This window comes from Equus przewalskii, chromosome 27 (assembly GCF_037783145.1).
Source record: "Equus przewalskii isolate Varuska chromosome 27, EquPr2, whole genome shotgun sequence".
NCBI lineage: Eukaryota > Metazoa > Chordata > Mammalia > Perissodactyla > Equidae > Equus > Equus przewalskii.
The window spans coordinates 27021705-27043969 of NC_091857.1; positions in this window are offsets into that span (position 1 = coordinate 27021705).

Consider the following 22265-nt stretch of genomic DNA (forward strand, 5'->3'; position numbering starts at 1 on the left):
AGGAGCTGAGTCCTGTAGACAGAGCAACTGCTTTACTTGTTTAATTACCTGGTCCCTATAGGTATCTGAGTTTGAAACTTCTACCCAAGACTCCTCTCTCTCCCCATCTCCTTTAAAGTTGGAACCATCCAGTTTGTACTGTTTCCTTGGGATTCAGGGCTGGTAGCCACAGAGAGTTTTCATTTATGATGCAAGTCCAACGAAACATTGGACGAAAACTGGGAAGAGAGGAGGGCCAGTTTTCCCCTGGTGAATAAAATGATTAGAATACACACACACAGACCTTCTAAGAGCTAAAATTAAATTTTATGATAAATAGTACATTCGAAAGCCTAGATAATAAAAGGAGGCAGCAAGACCCATTATTTTTGTTTCTTTGCTTTGGCATCTCTTGAAATAATAAAGAAGCTGTATATCATTCCATCGGGCCCTCCTTAAAATTCCTGAGGTCTCCTCAGTCTCCCTCTAAGCCTTGGGGCTGGTATCATAAGAGGGTAATTCTTTAGTTTTTTCTATTCTTTTACAATATATGTAAAATTATATTTTACACAAAATAAAGGATATGAAGTAAGAATAAGAGGACAGGTTAGATATAAAGTCTTATTTCTTCTCCTCATTGAATTGGTAGAAAAACTTGCATCAAGATTTCCCTTTTTCCCATCACAGAGATGCTTTTGTAAGTGCCCTAGCCTGCTCTTTCCAGAGGCTTGTCTATGCTGGGATGTTAGGTTTTCATGCAATGTCTCACTAAACAATATTTGCTACGTGTTCTCAGGCTGTGTTTATACCATCCTTCACACTTCCCTTTATCACTGAGACTTTTATATTGTTGTTAAGGAGGTTTGTTTTCTCCAACAGCCTTGACAAAATGATAGCTTCCTGCTTTCATTATTCACCTGGGAGAGCCCCAGTTGTGTGTCTTACAAATCTAAGAGGGCAACTCTATGTGTCTAGCACTCTTGTTTTTCTCTCTGTTTTCTGCCCTGATTGAGATGCATGCTTTACACTCTCAAATGAAGACCAGTAAAGTCTTGGTTGGAATGATACAAAGAGAAAATACCCAAGGGGGATAGTAGCTTCATCGAAGACCCTCAGACTAACCTCCTGATTAACCATCTCATCCTCACTGTCAAGCAGGTTACAAAAGGAATCCTTCCTCCTGCCTGTATGATTTTAGAGTCATTATTTTTAAAAGTCCTCCATGGTAGTACGGGAATTATATTATCTTGACCTTAAATATTTTCTGAACCTGACCAAGGAAGACTATGCTTTTACAATGAATGCTTTGACCTTCTGCATGCCCTTACAAACCTGAAAGAAAATTTTCAGAGAAATAGAAAATGCAGAACTGAGGATTAGGGCTCTATTGATATGAAGACCAAGTAGTCAGAGGCAGAGACTTCACAGGATCCCACGAAGAGGACACTCTAATGATGTTAAGAGCTGAAATCTCCTTAAGATATCAAGGGCACAGGTACTAGAATTCAAACAGGGGATGGCGGAGGTCAGCAAATATATTTCTTGATTCAGGATGTGACTGTGGGAGCCCATTGGGTTACAGAGAGAAGGGGCTTGCAGTACTGAGAAGACAGTGCTACTGGCTCACAGCAATGCAACAACCTAGAAGCTGGCAGCCTACAAAGAAGCATCCAGAGACCCCAATGAGTTTGGTGTTAGCAAGCAACTCGGAGATGGACTCTGAAACTGTGTCTTAGCAGTAAAGACTGTAATCTTGTTACAGATCTCAACCAGGAGTGAGAAAACATGGTGGCCAGGAGGCAGACATTTGGGAGCACACAAGAATCTTTTGGGAACATCATGGCATAGGCAGTATTTGATCCAGGCTGAGCTTCCCATGAATCTGGGTGGCAGAGGGTGGAAGGGTGTGGTGAGGAAGAGGGAAATGGTTTTGTGACTTTGCCCTTGTTGTATTTTCAAACTGGTGGGGATTAGCAAAACATAAGCTACCACAATAAAATAATAGCAAAGTTTACTCTAAATAAAACCCAACAGGTCCTGCTGTATGCTTTGTGGAAATAAAAGTTACATTAATATTAATAACTGAATTTTATTAGTTTGGACTCCCCCCTCCATATGTTTCTTTTCTCAGAGTTTCCCTCATTTGTATTTGGGAAATTTCTCTTACATTTTCTTCTTAAAGGCCAAGGCCATCACAAAGCTTTCTGAAAATAATTGACCACAGTCAGCTTGCTTGCTTCTCCATGAGTAAACCGTTCAGCCAAATGCAATGTGTTGAGCTGAACACTGTGGACCAGTTACCAATACCAGGGGAGGACTCCAACTACATGGAGGATAGCAAGGTCATCACAAGGCCAGCCACCAGGAATAGAAGTCCAAACAATTCTGCCCATTGTGTCTTGGTATTGGAGTTGCCAAGGAAAACACAATGGTCAGGCACTGGATGGAACAATGCTTTACTCACATAGAAAAGAGACAGAGTAAGCTCCAATGGCACGCATTGGTCCCTCATGACCAGCAGGTAGCCCCAGCAGCTGATACAGGGCAATTGGCCTGTGAGCACCCCTCTTGTGTTTCAGTAGAAGACCACAAACCCTCCCAATCAGTCTGAAATACTGATAGTTGGGGACATACCTGAGAAACATTGATGTACACACTGATGCAGAACAAAGGAGCACTCATTGAGACTGAAACAGGGAAAGATATTCCCACACAAGGTGATAAGCCAGGCACAGGCTCTATGGTCTCTTTATCTCTTGGTAAGGAAATGTTCCAGGCCCAACACCCATTCTTATGTGGCCAAGTGGGGGTCAAAAGACTGTGCACATGAGATTGCCTTTCCCAACAGCAAAATCATTCCTGTGATTTCACTGAGCAAAGCATTTCTTTGGAGTAGCTACCCACAGCACTCAGACTGGCAGAGTTCTATGACAATCCACAGTAGGATGGAGGGAATGGCCCACAGCTCAACTGTGTCTTAAACGTTCTCAACTGGACTCTAGGAAGAAGCAGTCCTAAGTCTGTGTATTTCATTTCCTTTGTCAAAACAAATCCGTTGGTTTTCTCCAATATCTTTTTTCCTATAACAGATCGTTCCTAGACTCTTGGTTAGATGGAAAACAGAACATCATTGTGTTCTTCTTTCCAGTCATGTTTCCAGGTGCCTAAGCAGAAGACCTTTTTTGCTCTCCAAACAAGAAGAACAACAAAGTAATCACTAAAAAAACACTCCCATTATTCCCCACAACACACACATTAATTAAAGGAAACCAAACCAAAAGGAAATAAAAATGAAACAGAGACCTTGTCCATTACAACTTGGAAAAACCTTAGGGCAGGAGGGGGCGTTCATTCTCTCCAATTCAAAACAGCCTCTGCGTAGGCTCCATCAAGCTTACCATAGCTACCTGAAGTCACTCACCCTAACTCTTATTTCTCTCATCATGTTTATAAACTGAATTTATAAACTTAGTCCTGGCTGTCTGGTTTTCCTGATTTTGATTACCTTTCTGCTTCTTTTATCCCACTACAACGTTCTCCTCATATTTGAAATTTCTTTTTCATTGGTTTCTGTGTCTTATTCTCTCTAGTATATGTACTTGAGAACAACTTTAATACCTGAAGTCATATGTGTGCCTATAGATCAGAAAGGATTCTGGGTTATGAGTAATGGGAACAAGTCAAGATTCTTAGAACAATAAGGCAAAGGTTGGGGAAAACAGGCAAAATATGAAGAGCTCTGATGTGTTGGGCAGCCTGATCCATAATGAAGTTTATGCTAAAGAAAAATCATAACAGGCATTGCTGTTATGATGAGCATGATCTCTAACCAGCCACTTATTGCTATATAATTTATCCAAGATTCAAAGTCCTAGGAGAAAGTCTGAGATTCCCTGATCCTCGTTCACGTGTCTGCCACCTGACAGCACCAGAGTGTGGAAAAAATGGCCAATACTTCCAAAGTCTATACATATAAGAGATTCCTCCAAAGGCAAGATTGAGGTAATGATATACAAGAAGTTGAGTGTTGGGTGGCCAAAAAGTGAGAAATACTCACCAAGGAAAGCAAACTCATTGGTCTCACAATTTTAACTGGACCTTATCCTGGAAAATACTATACATCTATCAAATATATTATTAATCATTTAAAAAATACTGATCCAACCTTCCATCTTTGTCATCCTAGAATTTATCTTACATTTATCTATATAAACTAAATAAGGTTTGCATGACTATGATTAGACTAAGGGAAATCTTAGTATAAGGACCTATACATCTTTATCATTTCCCATGTTTTTATATAGTTTTCATATCAACCGCTTTGATGGTTCTATAAGTTGTCAAATAGATAAGTTATAATTTGCTTATAACTCCCTGCCTCAGCCCTTGTTCACACTATTGGACATTTAGGCCACTTCCATTTTGTTGGCTAACACAGGTAATATTATAATAGATATCCTTACAGGTCTTTCCTACTTTTGGATTATTTTAAGATAAATCCTCAGAAGAGAAAACGATAGTCTTGATATAAACAGGTTAACATATCTTGGTTGAGATTAGCATGTTACTTTCTAAATACAATCAACATTTCTAACGTTGCTTTGAATAAGGCAGTGCAGAGATAAGATGGCTAAAACTTCAATTAAGAGCCTAGAGGTAATATATATGATCACTTAAAGAGAGAAGTTGATTGCCCCAAGATCTATGGAGGGATCAAAAAGCCCAAACACACACACACACGCACACACACCACACTATAGAGAAAAACCATCTGAATCTGATATAGGTATGGTATAACTGTACAACAGTCTTGACAGAAATCTGTCCTTGAAGCCATAAGTAGTAACATGTTAGTACTTCATGATGTGTTATTGACTTCCATTGACAATTGCTGAAAAACCCGTTCCAGAACCATCTGTAACTGAATAAATTAGCTAATCTCCATGCTGGGAAAACTATAAAAATGACTGTACGAAATTAAGGCAACATCTGAACTCGTGAGGCTGCTTATCACATTTAAAGTGGACAGTATGGGTCTTTGGCGGCAGTCGAGCGGGTATGGTAAAACACAGCAGGTAGTACAAGAACTTCAGTGCCAAAGATCATTTCACCACAGGAAAGAGGTAGAGAGGGAGTGATGAACTAAAGCCTAAATTTAACATGTAGGGCTTTATGCCTTCAAAGCAATTTCCTTTTTTAAATGTCAGAAAAAATACTTTAAATAATTAATAAACAGAATAGTCTGTACGTTATTCAATTGTGCTAACATTATTTTGAGTGTCTGTCTGCACTCTCACAATATTTGGGTAAGTCCGTATAGGGTAGGGCAGAAAGAATTCTAAATCAGTTTGTCGAGACTTAATTTTCCTTTAAACACTTGAGTTTGCCTTTCTGATATATGATAACAGAATAAGATTATGGGATCCTTGAAAATAGAGTCTAAGTCATATTAATTCTTTTTTTTTATTAACCCAGCTCTATTTATTCAAAATAGCATTCTTTCCCACCATTTTAAGGAACAACATTTGTTGTAAATCAAGCATTCGCATGTGTCTATTTCTACATTCTCTACTCTTTTTCATTGGTCTGTTTGCCCATCCTTGTACCACTATCATACTGCCTTTTTTTATAACTCTGTATGTCTTGACGTCTGGTTGAGCAACTTCTCCAAACTTGTTTTCCTTTCTCAAAATATTTTTTTCTAACAGCTGTATTGAGATATAATTCACATACCATACAACTCACCCATTTAAATGATACAGTTAAACGGTTGTTAGTATAGTCACAGACATGTACAACCATCACCATCTTTATTTTAGAATATTTTCATCACCTCACCAGGAAACCCCACACCCTTTAGCTATCACCCTCCTCCCTTCACACCTTCCCCCTAGTCTTAAGCAACCACTAATCTACTTTCTGTCTCTGTAGATTTCTCTCTTCTGGACTTTCATGTGAATGGAATCACATAACTTGTGGTCTTTTGTGACTGGCTTCTTTCACTCAGCATATTTTCAAGGTTCACTTGTGTTGTAGCATGCATCAGTATTTTGTTCCTTTTTATGACCCAATAACATTCCATTGTTTGGATATACCACATTTTGTTTATCCATTCATCAGTTGATGGGTATTTGGGTTGTTTCCATCTTTTGGCTATTATAAATAATATTGCTATAACCATTCGTTTCCAGGTTTTTGTATACAGAAGTTTTCACTTCTCTTGGATATGTACCTAGGAGTGGAATCGCTGGGTCACATGGTACCTCTAAGTGTAATTGTTTGAGGAAGTGCCAGACTGTTTTCCATTCCCATTTCCCACCAGTAGTGTATGTGGGTTCCAATTTCTCCACATCTTCACTAACACATTTTATTATCTTTTTTTTTCTAGCCATCTAGATTGTGCAGTGGTATCTTGTTGTGGTTTTGATTTGCATTTCCCTAATGACTAATGATTTTAAGCATTTATTCACGTGCTTATTGGCCATTTGGATATCTTCCTTGGAGAAATGTCTATTCAAATCCTTTTGCCCATTTTTAAATTATTTGTCTTTTTATCATTAAGTTGTAAAAGTTGCTTATATATTATAGATACAAGTCCCTTATTAGATATATGATTTTCAATTATTTGCTCTTATTCTGTGGATTGTCTTTTCACCTTCTTGATGGTGTCTTTTGAAGAACAAAAGTTTTCAACTTTGATGAAGTCCAATTTAACCATTTTTTTTCTTATGTTGACCATGCTTTTGTTGTCATATTTAAGACTCTTCTGACAAATACCAAGTCATGAAGATTTACTTACATGGTTTTCTCTTATTTATTCTTGTTTCTCAAATACTGTCTCCTACATGTTTAATTACTGAATTAAACACTAGAACATCAAAAGAGATGAATGTCAAAAGTATAGTTTTCTTTTCAAGACTGACAAATTCTCACAGTAGATTGCTCATGCCATTTTCTGTGTTTCACCACTACTGTGGGGAAAACGTCATAGCCCCCTTATATTGTTGATATGTTTTGGTCTTCTTGATCAAACTTGCAATTATATGGAAAAAATTTGTGTAGCTCAAGGTTAAAATAGTCAAGATAGTATTTTCAAAATGTAAAAGCTTAGCTTTGTTAACTTATTTTTTACAAAAGCATCATGACTGGGGCCGGCCCGGTGGCACAGCAGTTGGGTTTGCACGTTTCACTTCAGCGGCCCGGTGTTCGCCGGTTCAGATCCTGGGTGTGGACATACGTAACGCTTGTCAAGTTATATTGTGACAAGCATCCCACATACAAAGTAGAGGAAGATGGGTGTGGATGTTAGCTCAGGGCCAGTCTTCCTCAGCAAAAAGTGGAGGATTGGTGGCAGATATTAGCTCAGGGCTGATCTTCCTCAAAAAAAAGGCATCATGACTAATCCATTGATTTTTCTAAAAAAAAAAGAAAGAAAGAAAAAACCTGTTCTTTCACCTTATTTTAATTTTAAAGAGATATTCTAAAATTAGTAACTTTGTGATCTAATTTATTTAATCTCTATCAATACATTTCTCCTGGATTGCTCTTAAGAGAAAAAAAGCAAAAATCCTTATGATATTGATAACTGTTATTTTTTGAACCTTATTTCAAGGTATTGGGTCAGAGTATATTCATTTTTGGGGAAAAAAGGCCATGAAATATAAATAAACAAAAAGCTTAAGAAAGGTAAACAGGTGAACAGCTAATACCATAAAACAGATTAACCAGTAAATTATATAGATACATACTTTTAAGTAATTAAACTTCTTAGAGTATTCCCTTCTTCTATCCAATTCCATTTATAGTTGGATAAAGCTAACTAGGATAGGCAGCTGGTGGATTTTCAACAACAATGAGCAACAAAATTATAAAAGATAACAAGCTCAATGTGTAGACGTCTCACATCAGAATTAGGTTTAATGTTGGATGTTGCTTTTAAAAAAATGACAAATTAGGATAATATTTATAAAGAATAGCTGACAGAACGTACAAGTTCTGGCAAGTATTTTGTAGAGAAAGAGTTGAAGGAATTGAAGGGTATTAATCTAACAAATAAATAGCTTCAGGGTAACATGATAGTTCTTTTAAACTTTTGAAGACTGAATTTTGTTTATAACAGGAGACAGATGTAGGGGTAACAGATAAAAATTATGAGACAATTGTTTTCCCAACATAAAGAAAAGATTTTCACAATCTTTTGAGAAGTTGTATAGCTGTCTAAAGGAGTAGAAATGAGACTGAAATTTCCTTTATGGATATTCTCCAGGGATCCTAACACAGTGTATTGCTTCTCATCAGGTGACTTTTAATATTTTGTCCAACTTGTAGACCTTACGATTCCATAACATGGGTTACATTTCCTTTTAGAACTTCTGAAGATACTATTGAAATGATACATTTCAGTCACCCTCTTCTCAAAATGGAACCGAATTACTGAAATGCCTTCCATTATTTTTGGCCTGTGTCAGGCACCATCCCATGACCACCAGCCCGTTGAGTGCAACTGAACAGTCTTTGTTATCTTGGGCATTGATGATGCTTCTGATGCAATCGCACAGGTGAACAGAGTGTTCTATATTCTCAGTGTCATTGGAACTTAAAATATTTGACATTTTATGAAGCACTTAGCTGTCTGGTGAGAACCCACGAAAGGGTCTCCCTTAAGTACCCTAGCGTTAGATAGAGACTTTGAACACCAAAGCCAAGTATGACTCACATTGGGTAGATAATTTTAGTGTGGCAGGTGCATTCCAACTTGAACCTGTACTTCCTTACAGGGATTGCCCATTCCTCAACAATATTCTTTATTATATTTAGCAACATAGGTTATTTTTGCCTGATTTAAATTCAAATGATTACATATGTAAGTTTGTTTTTCTTTTCTTTTCTTTTTTTTTGGAATGAGCTAACTACTGCCAATCCTCCTCTTTTTGCTGAGGAAGACTGGCCCTGAGCTCCCATCCATGCCCATCTTCCTCTACTTTATATGTGGGATGCCTACCACAGCATGGCTTGCCAAGCGGTGCATGTCCACACCCGGAATCCGAACCAGCGAACCCCAGGCCGCCGAAGCAGAACGTGTGAACTCAAGCACTGCGCCACCCGGCCAGCCCCTATAGGTTTATTTTCCTTCCTTTTCTCTTTCCTCTCTTTTTCCCCACTCTTCCTTTCTTTCTACTTTACATTATTTGGTAATTTTTTTCTTTATCCTGGTAAGGTTTGAGCCTGGAGTCGATAATTATTTTTACTTTAACAATTGGAATAAACAAGTGCAAAAATAAACATAGATATGTTTGTTTTTAACATAGACATCAGGAAATGGTAAGGATATAGACTGAAAAGGAAAAGAAGAGAAAAACTCACACCTGTAGTCAACCCAGACTTTAGAAGACTAAATCTGACTTTGTCCCTAAGGAAGGACTAACTAAGAATGTTGAGATTTTGCACTTCTGGGATCCCAAACTGGTATCTGGGATAGTTTTTATTTGCAAGACAGTGGTAACAGTACATGCAAATATACATGAAAAAGAGAAATTCTGTACACAAATGAAGAGACAGGATAGCGCAGATAGTGCAAAGTTATGGGTATGTGTCCTAGAGTTAAACTACTTGGTTAGACATTTCCATCACTTTTTATCTTTGTGAGACACTCACTTAAGTTCTCTGTGCCCCAGTTTTTTCATCTGTGAACCATAGATAATAATAGCATCTATAGCAAAATGATAGATCTATGTCAAAATAATAGATTCTGAAGCTTTTAGAAGCATGCCTGACACATAGAAAAATGCTCACTGAATGTTAGCTATTATTATTTTATTTTTTTATGCCTAGAATAGGCAACATACATTATTTTATTTGTTCACTCTGAGAACTTTGAGGCTAAAGCATCACTTCACATTAATCCCTAGTCTGACTCCTTTTGTGCAGGTCCCTGGAACACTAAGTTAGTGCTCAGCTTCTGAATGGAAATGCATCAGAAGAGGCTCTGGGTTAGTTTGCGAGTGCTGGATAATAAAGTATCATGGACTGTGTGGTTTAAACAGAAATGTATTTTCTCACAATTCTGGAGGCTAGAAGTCCAAGATCAAGGTGTTGCCATGTTTGGTTTCTTTTGAGGCCTCTCCCCTTGGCTTGAGTTGACCTCCTCCTTCTCTGTCTTCATGTGATCTCCGCTCTGAACACGTCTGTGCCCTTATTTCCAGTCATAATGGTTTAGGGTCCACCCATAGGACCTCATTTTACCTAAATTACCTCTTTAAAGATCCTATCTCTAAATACAGTCACATTCAGAGGTACTGGACGTTAGGAATTTTGAGTGGGGCGCAATTCAGCCCATAACAAGCTCCATGGTGATGAGATGCTAGAGGTGAGTGTATTAGGAATAGAACAGAATTTACTAAAAAGGTGCAGTCAAGGTGTGGCCCAAGAAGCCCCTAGGATGTCAGTTATTTTGATGGCAGGAGGGCAGCCTCCAAGGGGGAGCCCCTGAGCTGTGGGGGCACACCCAGCACTCTGTGCACAGCTATAACTGGTAGAGACCTATCTCACCAAGAACAATTGTCGGAGACCTGCATTCCAACATCCAGATGGGTTATAGGTGTTAACCCATTACAGAGATATTAACGACAGATACAGTGATGCCAAGAACTGAAATGTTTTAAAAGTGTGCCAAATCTATGAATTTTCTTAAGCTTTTAAGGCAGTGGATTTCAAAATAAATGGTGAAATTTACAAACTTTCTTAAAGCTAAATCAGACTATAGAACCTAGCCTAGTGATTTGCATGTAGTATTAGGTATTTAGGTAAAAGTTTGATGAGTTTAACTTAATATTTGATGTTTGAATCCATTGTTCCACTGTTTTCTTTAAGATGCAGCTGGCTTATGAAATGCTTTACTGGGGACACAGACACATAACAAATCAGCAGCGTCTACTTTATACCCTACAACCTGGAGAAAGGTAGCGTGTGCCTTACAAAAGAGGAACATAATTCACTTGGCAAAATAGAGCCTATTAAACCCCTCAGATCTTTCACAGTGTACAACACTGTGTTGCTACACCTTTGTCAATCCCTCCTGCTATATCTGTAAAGAGGAACTGCCAGAAATTTGACTCTTTTCCAAATTGCTATGGGTCCTATTTACTTTTGTGTTATTTGGAGCCATGCTGCAATATAAATGCCATTTTTCATTCTAAAGTAGAATGATTCTATTTTAGGAGTCACATTGAAAAAATTGTTTGTGCATTGGATAAGTGCTACACGCTGATTTTCCCAAGAAGGGGTCTTTATCATAAATGAATTGCCTGGCTATTTCTTAAGCCATTTTAATTGTATGAGTGCCAGAGGAATAGCATATTTCAAATTCTTTACACTGCTCTTACTTGTGTGTGTGTTTATTTCCTCTAAAAAGCATATTGTTTATTCTATTGCTTTGAGTTCTCTGATATGAGAAGAAAAATATCTCACTTTTTATATTTCTGGCCAGGTCCCTGTGATCAATATTATGCCGTGAGAAAAAGTTTGAAAGGCCTTTGACACCAAGGGCAGCATTGCACAAATAGCTTCTCATATTTCTTTCTTTAAGAACTCACATGCATGTGTCTGCATAGTTACAGGATTATGAATGATTATCGGCTCTTGTGACACCATCCTAATAAATTCTTTGGTTCGTTTCAACAAGTATTTATTAAATAAATATGTTATTTTCCAAACTGTCTTAGGTAGTGACAGAAATATGTGGAATAATTACTACCTTTATATTCCTCACTTTTTTAAAGTAACAAGACATACTAAATTAAAAGGAATAGGTAGTATAATCACATAAAATATACATAACGAAGGACTAAATTTAATGTAAATTTAAATGTCCAAATCATTGGGTAAATAATGAGAAAGTTCACTGTGATTGGAGTTTTCTAAAACATTTCAAAGAAGATGTAGGACTTGAGATAAGTATGGAATTCTAAGTAGAGAGGAAATACATGCTATTGAAGGCTTTACAGCAAGGATGTATATGATCCATATGTCTTGTAGAGACAAGCTAGTCTGGAGTGAGGCCAGAGTTTGAAAGTGGAGAATAGTCTGGAGAAGTAAGATGGGCCTAAAATAAACCATAAAGCTTGATGGATCAGGTAGAGTGTAGGAGTATAGACCTGATCCAATAGGTAATAGAATTCTTGATAAAGAAAATGGAATGGTAAAGACCAGGCATGTTGACTTGACTTTGGGAACACCAAAGTTAGGAGATCTTGTAACTTCTATATGGGAGCTCGTTAGAGCTATGACTAGGGTGCAGGCAGGGAACATGCGAAGAAAGAGTCAAACAGGGGATATGCTATTAATGCATAGGATTTGGTGGTAGTTTAGATAATAGAAATGAAAGATAGCAGAGTCCACTATGGCTCCCATATTTGGTGCCTGCAGTATGGTGTTTCCAGTAACAGAAGTGGAGAAACTGGGGAAGGAATTGCTAAGAGAGAATGATGATGAAGTCAGTGCCTGGCCTAATGAGATATAATTGGGGATATCTGTGGGGAATGGTATAAAGGTGGTTGCAGTTACAAATCAGAAGTTAGGATGGTGACGTTGATTTGGGAGAGGGCATTAAGATAAAAGTTAAAGGTCCAGGTGAATAAGCTCACTGAAGAAACCGGGGTAGAGAGAGAAAAGTAGAGGGTGATGGATGAATGGATTGGTGATGACCACCATTAGGAGAGGGGGCTCTTGGAAAAGGAGGGGATGTTCCAAAATATTGTCATGGAAGTCAAAGTAGAAGGAAGTTATGAGAAAGACCCAATAAAAGTATTGGCCTTTTTAATATGAAATCAAGGAAGAAAGGAAGGGAAGAAAAGTCCCTTGAGACAAGGAGTTCTAACTGTTGACTTTTAATAGAGATATTTAGAATAACTGCAGGAAAAGGAACAAAATCCTAATTGTGGTGTGAAAAGGAATAAAATCAAGGTGAGGATGAATATGGAGTTAGTGGGTAGAGACAACATATTTGAAGCTATGTATAAAAGACATAGTGTCAGTAACCAGAGGAAGCAGAGGATACAGAGTGATTTTTCTCCCCTAAATGAGGTGATTTCTCTACATAACTGTAAGTAAAGTATCCAAATGGGAGGATCTCTATGAAGTTTGAAGGATTTAAAGCACAGGTGAAGGGATAAGATGTATCTCTCCTCTTTCCCGGGTTAACCTCTTGATCTGGATCCTTTAGTGCATCTTTTTCCGTCTCTTCTAAAAACTTGTCTCATTAATTATTGCCCTTGGGGTTTTCATTCTCAAGCAGCCCCCTGACCTGGCTCCTTGCCTGGCCCTGTAAACATACTGTGATCTCCCCATCCACAAGATATTTTTCCTTATTGGGCCCTCTCAGCTACAGGCCCTCTCTCTTTTCCTCTTCAAAACCAAGCCTTTAAACAGAATTTTCCTCCCTTATTCTTACTACATCTTCCTTCTTATTCCCAGCTCCACACTCTCCCTGTTCCATGACTCCAGCGACATAGCTTTTGTCAAGATTATTAATCCCTTTTGTTACCAAATCAAATTGCTGTCACCTTCTTCCCCTCTTAAAACATTATTTTCCTTTGGCTTTCATGACACAATTCTTCTGGCTTTCTTCTTATCTCTCAGGTTCTGCTCTTTCTCCTCTTTTCTCTTCTGACTCAGTCTATACTCTTATGCATTGCTCCTGTGGCTTCAGCTGTTGTCCTGATGCATGTGAATCCCAATTTGGGTTAATAGCCCAGATCTCTCTCTTGACCTGCAGACTGGATACTAGATCCCACAGAAGCTTCAAACTCAATGGATCTATCGCTAAAGCCATTTAGTGCCAACATCCCCAATTCTTCTCTTCTTCCAGTGTTCTGTATCTCTGTAAGAGCCCATTCCCCACCCGGTTAGACAAGCCAGGAATTTCACTGTTGTCCTTGCTCCATATTTCTCCTTCTCCTCTCACATCTCATCTATTACATCTTCTCTTGGTTTTGTTTCCTAAATATCTACTAAATCCATCTATGTCTTCTCACCTCTACTACCACCACTTATTCAAGTCACTATAATTTTTGCCTAGGCTGTTGTAGAAAGCCGCAGAACTGATGCCTTTGATACTAATTTTGGTCCTTTCCACCTTTCTCCTCCAATACACAAGGCAGTACTAAGACATGAATCAAGTCATGTCATTCCCTTGGTTAAAATACTTCCATAGCTTCCTACTGGGCTCTGCATAGCATACAAGCTCCTCAATATGCCCAATATTAGCTTTTTAAAAGTATTAAATACCTAACTGTGTCAGACATTATCTCATTTAACCCTTAACCTATGACTTGTATAAACCAGATCTGTTTACTCCAAGGTCTCTTCATAAAAAGTATGTTTTACGCTTCCCATGCCCTTCTGACTTCTCCAGGAACGTCTCTTATCATTCCATCTTCACATCTTGCAGTTTAGCCAGAGTGAATCCCTTGCTTCTCTCTGTCTCTGTTCTGTCTTGTGAACGTACTCTTTCTTATGCCTGGAACTCATTCCCCATCCCATCTCACTCCATTTTCCTGGCTAACTCTTACTGACACTTCAGATCTTGTCTTGGATGTCACTTACTCTAGGAAGCTATCACTACTCATACAAGCGGTTCCAGGTTGGGTGCCAGTGCTATGTGCTTCCACACCATCCTGTATATTCTACTCATGGCATTTGTAACACTTTATTGTAATCTCCTTTCTATCCCACTAGCAGGTAAGTTCTCTGAGGTCATTACTTTTCCTGTTCACCATTGTATCTGTCAAAACAGAAGCCAGTACAGGGTAAGCACTTGGTGATTACTCATTGAGCGCATGGAGGAATGAATGGCTTAGGTGCAGATTTATGCCCATATAGAGAAGATAAATGAAGACCTTCAGGTAGGAAGGCTTTTCATGGAAATATGAGGTAAGAACATCTCAGAATGATGGTTTTGCTACAGGGAAATGTAAAAGAATAGGAGGACAAATAAAGGTCTGGAGGAGCCTTAAATTTCATCAGGAAGGAACAGGATTGTTGAGAATAGTAAAGGAGCCAGATTAAAATTGGATAGCAAAGACAAAACAATGATTTTTGCATCTTTCTCTAGATGTATTTGTGCTGCAAAGAAAGAGCTCAGACGCTGAATGGTAAAAGCCCACCATTGAGAATTGATCCAAGGTTTAGGGTGGCGTGTGTGTGTGTTGGGGATGGTAGTGCTTGTTTGGTGGGGTCTAGGGTAGAGATAAAGGTGGTTGTGAAGTTATCACTTATACAGCCTAACCTAAGAATGTGGGCTGAAAGAGATCCATTGTACTGAAACAAAGTTGGTGGTCTGCTCGAATGCGAGGTTTGGAATAGCTAGAAATTTTGGTGGAGGCACAGTGAGTGAAACGAAGGAATCTGGAAGACAAGCAAAGCATCAGTAAAAGAAAGTATTAAATTCAGTATTTATGAGTTAATACTATTGCCTGTAATTATAGAAATTTACTTCTAACAAATACACTTGCTTTTATCAAAATCAGAACTGATCATATGGTATGGTAATAATGAATAGTTGATTCTTCTCTGGTAAAATTGTAATCAATATAATGCTTGGAGTTACTTCAAAGAAAAAATTTTAAAGTCTGAGGATCCCCTTTATATATCCCCCTCTTTGATTTCAATCAGCGTAGAAAACTACACCAGGAGACTAGTTTTGCCATGGCAACTAATTATCCACCTAATGCACTTATTTGTGGGTGGATCAATTTCTCTCTAAGTATTTATTCATCCCCTACTGTGTGCCCAATACGATGCTAAGTGCTGGGGGTAAACAAGAAAAATATAAAGCATGATCTCCATACTCTCAATCTGCAGTGTTCCTGTGCGTCAATTCATCCCCCCAGATTTCAATGTCATTTCACTCTTTTACATAAGTAATGACATTAGTGACAGGGTGACTTTTATTGATAATTCTTGCCATTTGTTGTTCTATAATTCTCTTTTGGGTCATCCATAGCTATTGGTTCTTTTAGGTGACCAACTGTTTAATCATTTTTTTAAAAAAGTTGTTAATTTGATCTTATTCTGTAGGTGATAGTAAGCTACTTGTGAATTCTAACATCAACATCCCTTATGCTATTCTGTAAAATGTACTATTTCTTACTTAAAGAAAAATCTTATCTATAGTGTTTTCTGAATTTGCATTTTGATCTATTCTAGATTTTGTTTAATTAATACTTTAACTCATAAAATCTCTTTAGTTTTCTTAACCTTTTTTCTGAAAATTCTGCAATTAAATTATCATTACTTGTTATTAATTCATGCAATTGTTCCTTAAATAATGATTTACTTTCTCTTCCTCCTTAAATATAAACATCATGTTCAGTATTTAGAAATATTTTCCCCCAAGTCTTACTTGGATTTTCTTATTTTTAATATAGTACAGCTTTAAATTAAATCAATTTTAATGGCTTTTTTTGGAATTTACAAGTAAAGAAATTGTAGCTGTGGGGCCATGATATTGCCTTTTACTTATAAACTGAGATTTTTGTCTTAATCTAGACTAAGAAGTACAACTTCCATAACCATTTCTGAGGTTTATGTGGAAATATTTCATTTGAATTGGGGATCAGTGCCACAGATCATAAATGACAGCGACATTTGTTGCAAGACACTATTAGTGAATCCTACGGCCAGTGGTGTGATTAATCCATGGAAGAATAAAAATAAAACAGATTAAGAACGCCTATTATTTTTGCATTGATACTATCTTGCACTTACAGTCTAATAGATAACATACTGCCCATCTTTTCTGGTAATCAAAGTATTATCTGTAAGAATGCCTCTTTGGATTAAAGTAGTAGGCAGTTCCAGAAATCTTTTGAAACACTAGAATGAGTTGCCTAAAAATCAATGCTATTCTGTTTGGGAGGTATTTGCAAATTAGATAGTTATTCATTTGTATAGAAAGAGTTATATGAAACTTGATTAAAGTTAGCAGTCTCTGAAAAGACTCCTGGGGCCACGTTTCATTCATATAGTATTTATTTGACATTTGGACAAATTCTGACAAGAAGAATTCCTAAGTTCAAACTTTATGTCTTCTCATTCCTCGGACATTCTCTTTGGACCCCTAGGTAAAAGGGACAACTCCTTATAGCTATTGGTGAACAACAGCAAAATAGAATAATCAATGATGATCCCATTCAAAATTTTGCAACATGCAGATTAATAAACAACGATCATGCCAGGAACATTCAAAATGGCCACATTCACTGGCTCTTTCTCTGCAGGATTTGCCTGAAATCCAGCCTTCTTTTACAATCTGAAGCTGTATAGTCATGTATTTGGAAGCATTCCCACCAGTCCCTTCAGAGGAAGGAGACTTAGTCTGAATAGTTAATAGGAAGGCGTATTCCATGGAACTTCAGTTAAGGACGTGAACATAAAGATAAACAGTGAGCACCCCTATGAAGCCCGGGTGATGCACATATTTTTATCGTGTACGGTAGCATCTACATGCTTATGTGTGCTATACTTTGTTTACTTTCAACATGTTTCTCTTTTCCCCTCTGCATAGTGGTGAGACTGTTTGTATTCAGCATTGTACAGAGACATAATTATAAATGCTGAGCAAGCTTTGTAGATTTATATGCCCTGCTCCACAGAACAGCGTGACAAATTAGAGATTATAAATCAATTTAGCTACCCAAAGTTGGAGACTTTTAAAAATGCATTTATTTATTTATTAGATTTTTCTCTGAACATCTGAATCCTTTGCCTTTGATTTATGATTTTTGTTGTTGGGTTTTTTTCCTTTTTTTTTTTCAGGAAATGTTGGAGGTATTCACAGAGAGTAAATATTTACTTGGGATCTAATTTATATATATATGTATATTTTCTTTTTCCTTAGGGCACTGTCTGGAAATTCAGTATGACTGTTTTTTAATGAATAAACATTGCTTATCAATCTGTCAATCAAAGAATCTTCCAATGGAAGAAAAATGCTAATTTACCCATCATCTTTGACATATGAAAATTCTGTACAATTTTGCTTTCTTGTAACACAAAGACCATAAATTAAGGATCTATATCTAAAACATGGATTTAAAAATCTGATAAAATTATCTGTGATGCAAACATATGGAAGAATTTCTGACTGTCAAAGGATGCAGGACTCTATTTTTTAAAAGTTTTTAAATTTAATACTGAGTACTATGACAATTAGAATATTCATTTCTAATAGGACCTTTGACCAAGTATAGCCTTTTAAACACATTTGCTGGTCTATGCGAATCTCTAAATAAGATAGATCACTGTAACTACTTCTCATTTTCAGAAACACATTCTGAACACCAACCCCATGGATGAATTTTCTAATAGAATTTGTGATTTGTGAGTGTGGAGCAAATCCTCCCATGTCACACTGGCCACTTCCAGCCTTATGCACTAAAGACAGATAGTGTTGTCCCCTAATTAGTTCATATAATTTTGCTGTGAATGTTGAACTCTTTTAGAGCTGAGTTTTTCAAATTAGCATTTTCAAAATCAGTTTATTGGGACGCAATGAGATTTAAAATGAAGTTGTAGACTAGAATATTATAGAATAGAATATAGAATTCATTGAAGGAGGAATGACAGTAAGTGTGTTTTTTGGAACTTTTCTTTTAGTTACATTGTATATATATATGTGGGTTCTAGTTGCAATGTTATATATATATACATATATATGTATATGTATATTTCTTTTTAACTGTGGATAAAAGTAAAGATTAGTTTCAAAATAATTATTCTAAAGGTATGTCTTTTTTAGTATCAATATCCAACTGACTCAGCTACACATTATTATTAGTTGTGCTAAAGTAACTGAACTCTTTTTTTACTGAGTGGTGACCATGCACCAAGTAATATGTGGATCTTCTCACATTTTCATCTTTTATCAGTCTTGATAACTCTATGAGATGAGAGTTAAAATTAAGCCCTTGTTACAAATTAAGAAAATAAAACATAGAAACACAACTGACTAGAACTTAGGATGGTGCAAAAAATACACTGATATCAGCATTTTTCAAACATGAGTTTCCCAGGTTTTTAAAGGATATTATTTCAAATAACTGAGTTCCATGGTTGATGGATTTTGGAAATTTTGGGTTAAACTTATTGTTTTCTTTATTGTAGTACTTCTTTGGGATTCTAATGTACTAGTGGCTATCTCAAATCACCAAGTATTAAGACATGGATATAATGTGAATTTCCCAAACTTATTTAACCATAAAATCATTTTTAAATTTTATTTTTTCAGAATATTGTTTATTGGGACACACTCTTGGAAATGTTTAATTTAATCATGTCAGTTGAAATAAGGTGAAAGAGATAAGGCCCTATAAAGTATGTTTGAATGATGTTATGATGTGTGATAATGTTTCCTAGAAATCAGACTAAACTCTAATTTTCCTGTTAGCAAGAATTTAAAAATGGGAGCATTTGGCATTTTCCAAGCTCAAGATTCAATTTGAATGTATATACTCTAGTCTACTCTCTTAGGGAATTCACTTTAGTGAATTTAGAAGTAGTAAATGCTTTGTATTTGTTTGCCCTGCTTACAATCAATAATTTAAATTATTCATTACTATTTTTATTTTAAAAGTAATGTCCCATGGACACTTCCCAGATGTATAACCTATGTTTATTCAAGTCACTCTATCTTGAAGTTACAACAGTATCAGAAATACATAAACTGGTATTTATTTTGTCCAGTGCCATGTCACAGATTTTGAGAACAGGCGATCTCTCAATTTTCTTTAAGCTGGTATATTGATTCCCTGAGTGTGCTCAGTGCAGTAGTCCTTTTAGCTACCACTTCACTTCAAACATTATCTCTCCTTTATCTCCCACCATTGGCTTACAATACGCATGGGAGTGTGCCATTACGAGATTGTGCTTTAGAGGTCTGCAGTGTAGCTCCTAAATCTGATTTTTTAGAAATGTCCTGTGTGTACCATAGATGGAGGATGAGAAGGGAGATTTTAACTTCTTTAAAGTACAGTTGGCTCGCGGACTGGGACGCTAGGATCCATATTCTCTGTTCCTTCCACCTTTCTTATGTGTTGGGCACTGTTCCCTTTCTTCTCTGGTCAACTTTCCAATATGCTTCCAATGAGACGTGCATATGAGTTAGCTTTATCTTCAGCCCTGTTTGTGTATAGGTTTCAAATGCTGTCTATATCCGTGGAGATATTTAATGGGATGGCCATCTGGTTTCCAATGTTCCTTTCTGATAAACCTCTTTCCCTAGAGAATTGGCATGAATTCAGAAGGACTGGTAAGAAGACAAGGATCATATATAGTGGGCTAAATGTACTCTTTCCCATAGAAGAACCCTTTCCTTTGGACAAGGATCATGAAGATTCTGTCCCTTTTCCTTGGCATGAATTCACTTCTTTGAGGCCCACCCTGCTGATGTCACCTGGCAAAGTTGCATGGCTCACCCTCCAGACGTGCCTGAATATGTCTGCTTACTAGGAAAAAGAAATAGAGTTCATTACTAATGTAACTACTGCTTATACCCTGTCTACTATTATAACAACATTGATAGATGCTTTATGTTAATATCACATTTAAGCCTAACATACCTTTAAGATAAGTATACAGATTCCCATTTTTTTAAATGATCTAAATGAGTCACATAGGGGTTAAATAATTTTCCCAGAGTTACTCCACCAACTTTGAACCCAGAGCTATGCAACTCTTGGGCAAGATTAGCCAGCCTTGTTCTAGATTCAGAATTGACACTCAGCGCCTCCCTAGGATGACGTTCTAACCATGTGACGTAGTCTTACCTTGTCTCTCTTCGCACAAGAACAGTTTTAACATCAACTTTATAAAAGGCTATTTGGCAAGGTCAGAGGATTGCTTCTTTATATATCTATTTTAAAACCCAGAAAACGGTAGCTAAGCCATGGTTTAGTGGTTAAGTTCAGCACACTCGGCTTAGGTGGCCCAGGTTCACGGGCCCCAGTTGCCTGTCTACACCATTCACTGTGGCAGTGACCCAAATATAAAATGGAGGTAGACTGGCAAAGATGTTAGCTCAGGGCTGATCTTCCTCAGCAAAAATAAATCCCCCAAAACAGAAAACAAAAACAAAAACTTTTACTAAACACTGTTGGTTGTAGGTCTGCTAAAGGAACAGATTGACCTGATAGAACTGGGGAGTGAGGCAGGGTTGACCACCTCAAGTCTAACTGACTAATAATTCATGTTGGGAGTATCAACAAATGTGGAGGAAGCTAATACAGATGTGAGGGAGAAAGAATTAGGGAGGGTTTGGCATTAAGGGGAGGGATTTAAGTGTTATATGAGTCACTGAGTAAAACCCAGGAAGGGAGAGGCTAATTAAAGAGAAGGGAAATGAATCAGTTCACATTGCAGAGACAAGGATTAGAGGATAAATGTGGAACATCCGAAGGAGAAACTGTAGCTTAAATTCAGGTAACCTTTCCATAAGGCCTTGAATTTTATTTCTGAAATTCTGGAGTTCACTTACTTTCACATATGCCAGATTAATCAAATGAATTATTCCATGATTGTTAATGTCATGCATGCAACACACTTACTTGATGTATATTTTGAGGGCACTGATTGAACCAGGTGCTGAACCACACCACACAGAAAAAATAAAAATTCTACCGTCGACTGTTTAAAGTTGAGAGAGAGAGAGAACCCACATATTAACGGATGCTCACCATATAACTCTGGAGCAAGAAAGAATGTATTCAGGGGCCGGCCCGGTGACGCAGCGGTTAAGTTCGCACGTTCCGCTTCTCGGCAGCCCCGGGTTCGCTGGTTCAGATCCCGGGTGCGGACATGGCACTGCTTGGCATGCCATGCTGTGGTAGGCGTCCCACGTATAAACTAGAGGAAGATGGGCACGGAAGGTAGCTCAGAGCCAGGCTTCCTCAGCAAAAAGAGGAGGACTGGCAGTAGTTAGCTGAGGGCTAATCTTCCTCAAAAAAAAAAAAAAAGAAAAAAGAAAGAATGTATTCATCATTGATCATAAAAGTTTTATCCAGAAAAAAATAAACTAGATAAAAATATCCTCTGACAGGTGCTGGCTTAAGAAAGCCAAACAAAATTCTCTGAAAAGGCTGTCTAAGGAAGAACTCAGTCTGGCTGGACTAACTAATCCCGGAAGTCTCGTAGGTGTAGCTGGAATTGGTTCTTGATCTTCAAATGAAAATTTTGTTTGCAGACACTGAATAATGCTGTTTAAATACAGACACACATTGGCTAGAAGTGACAGA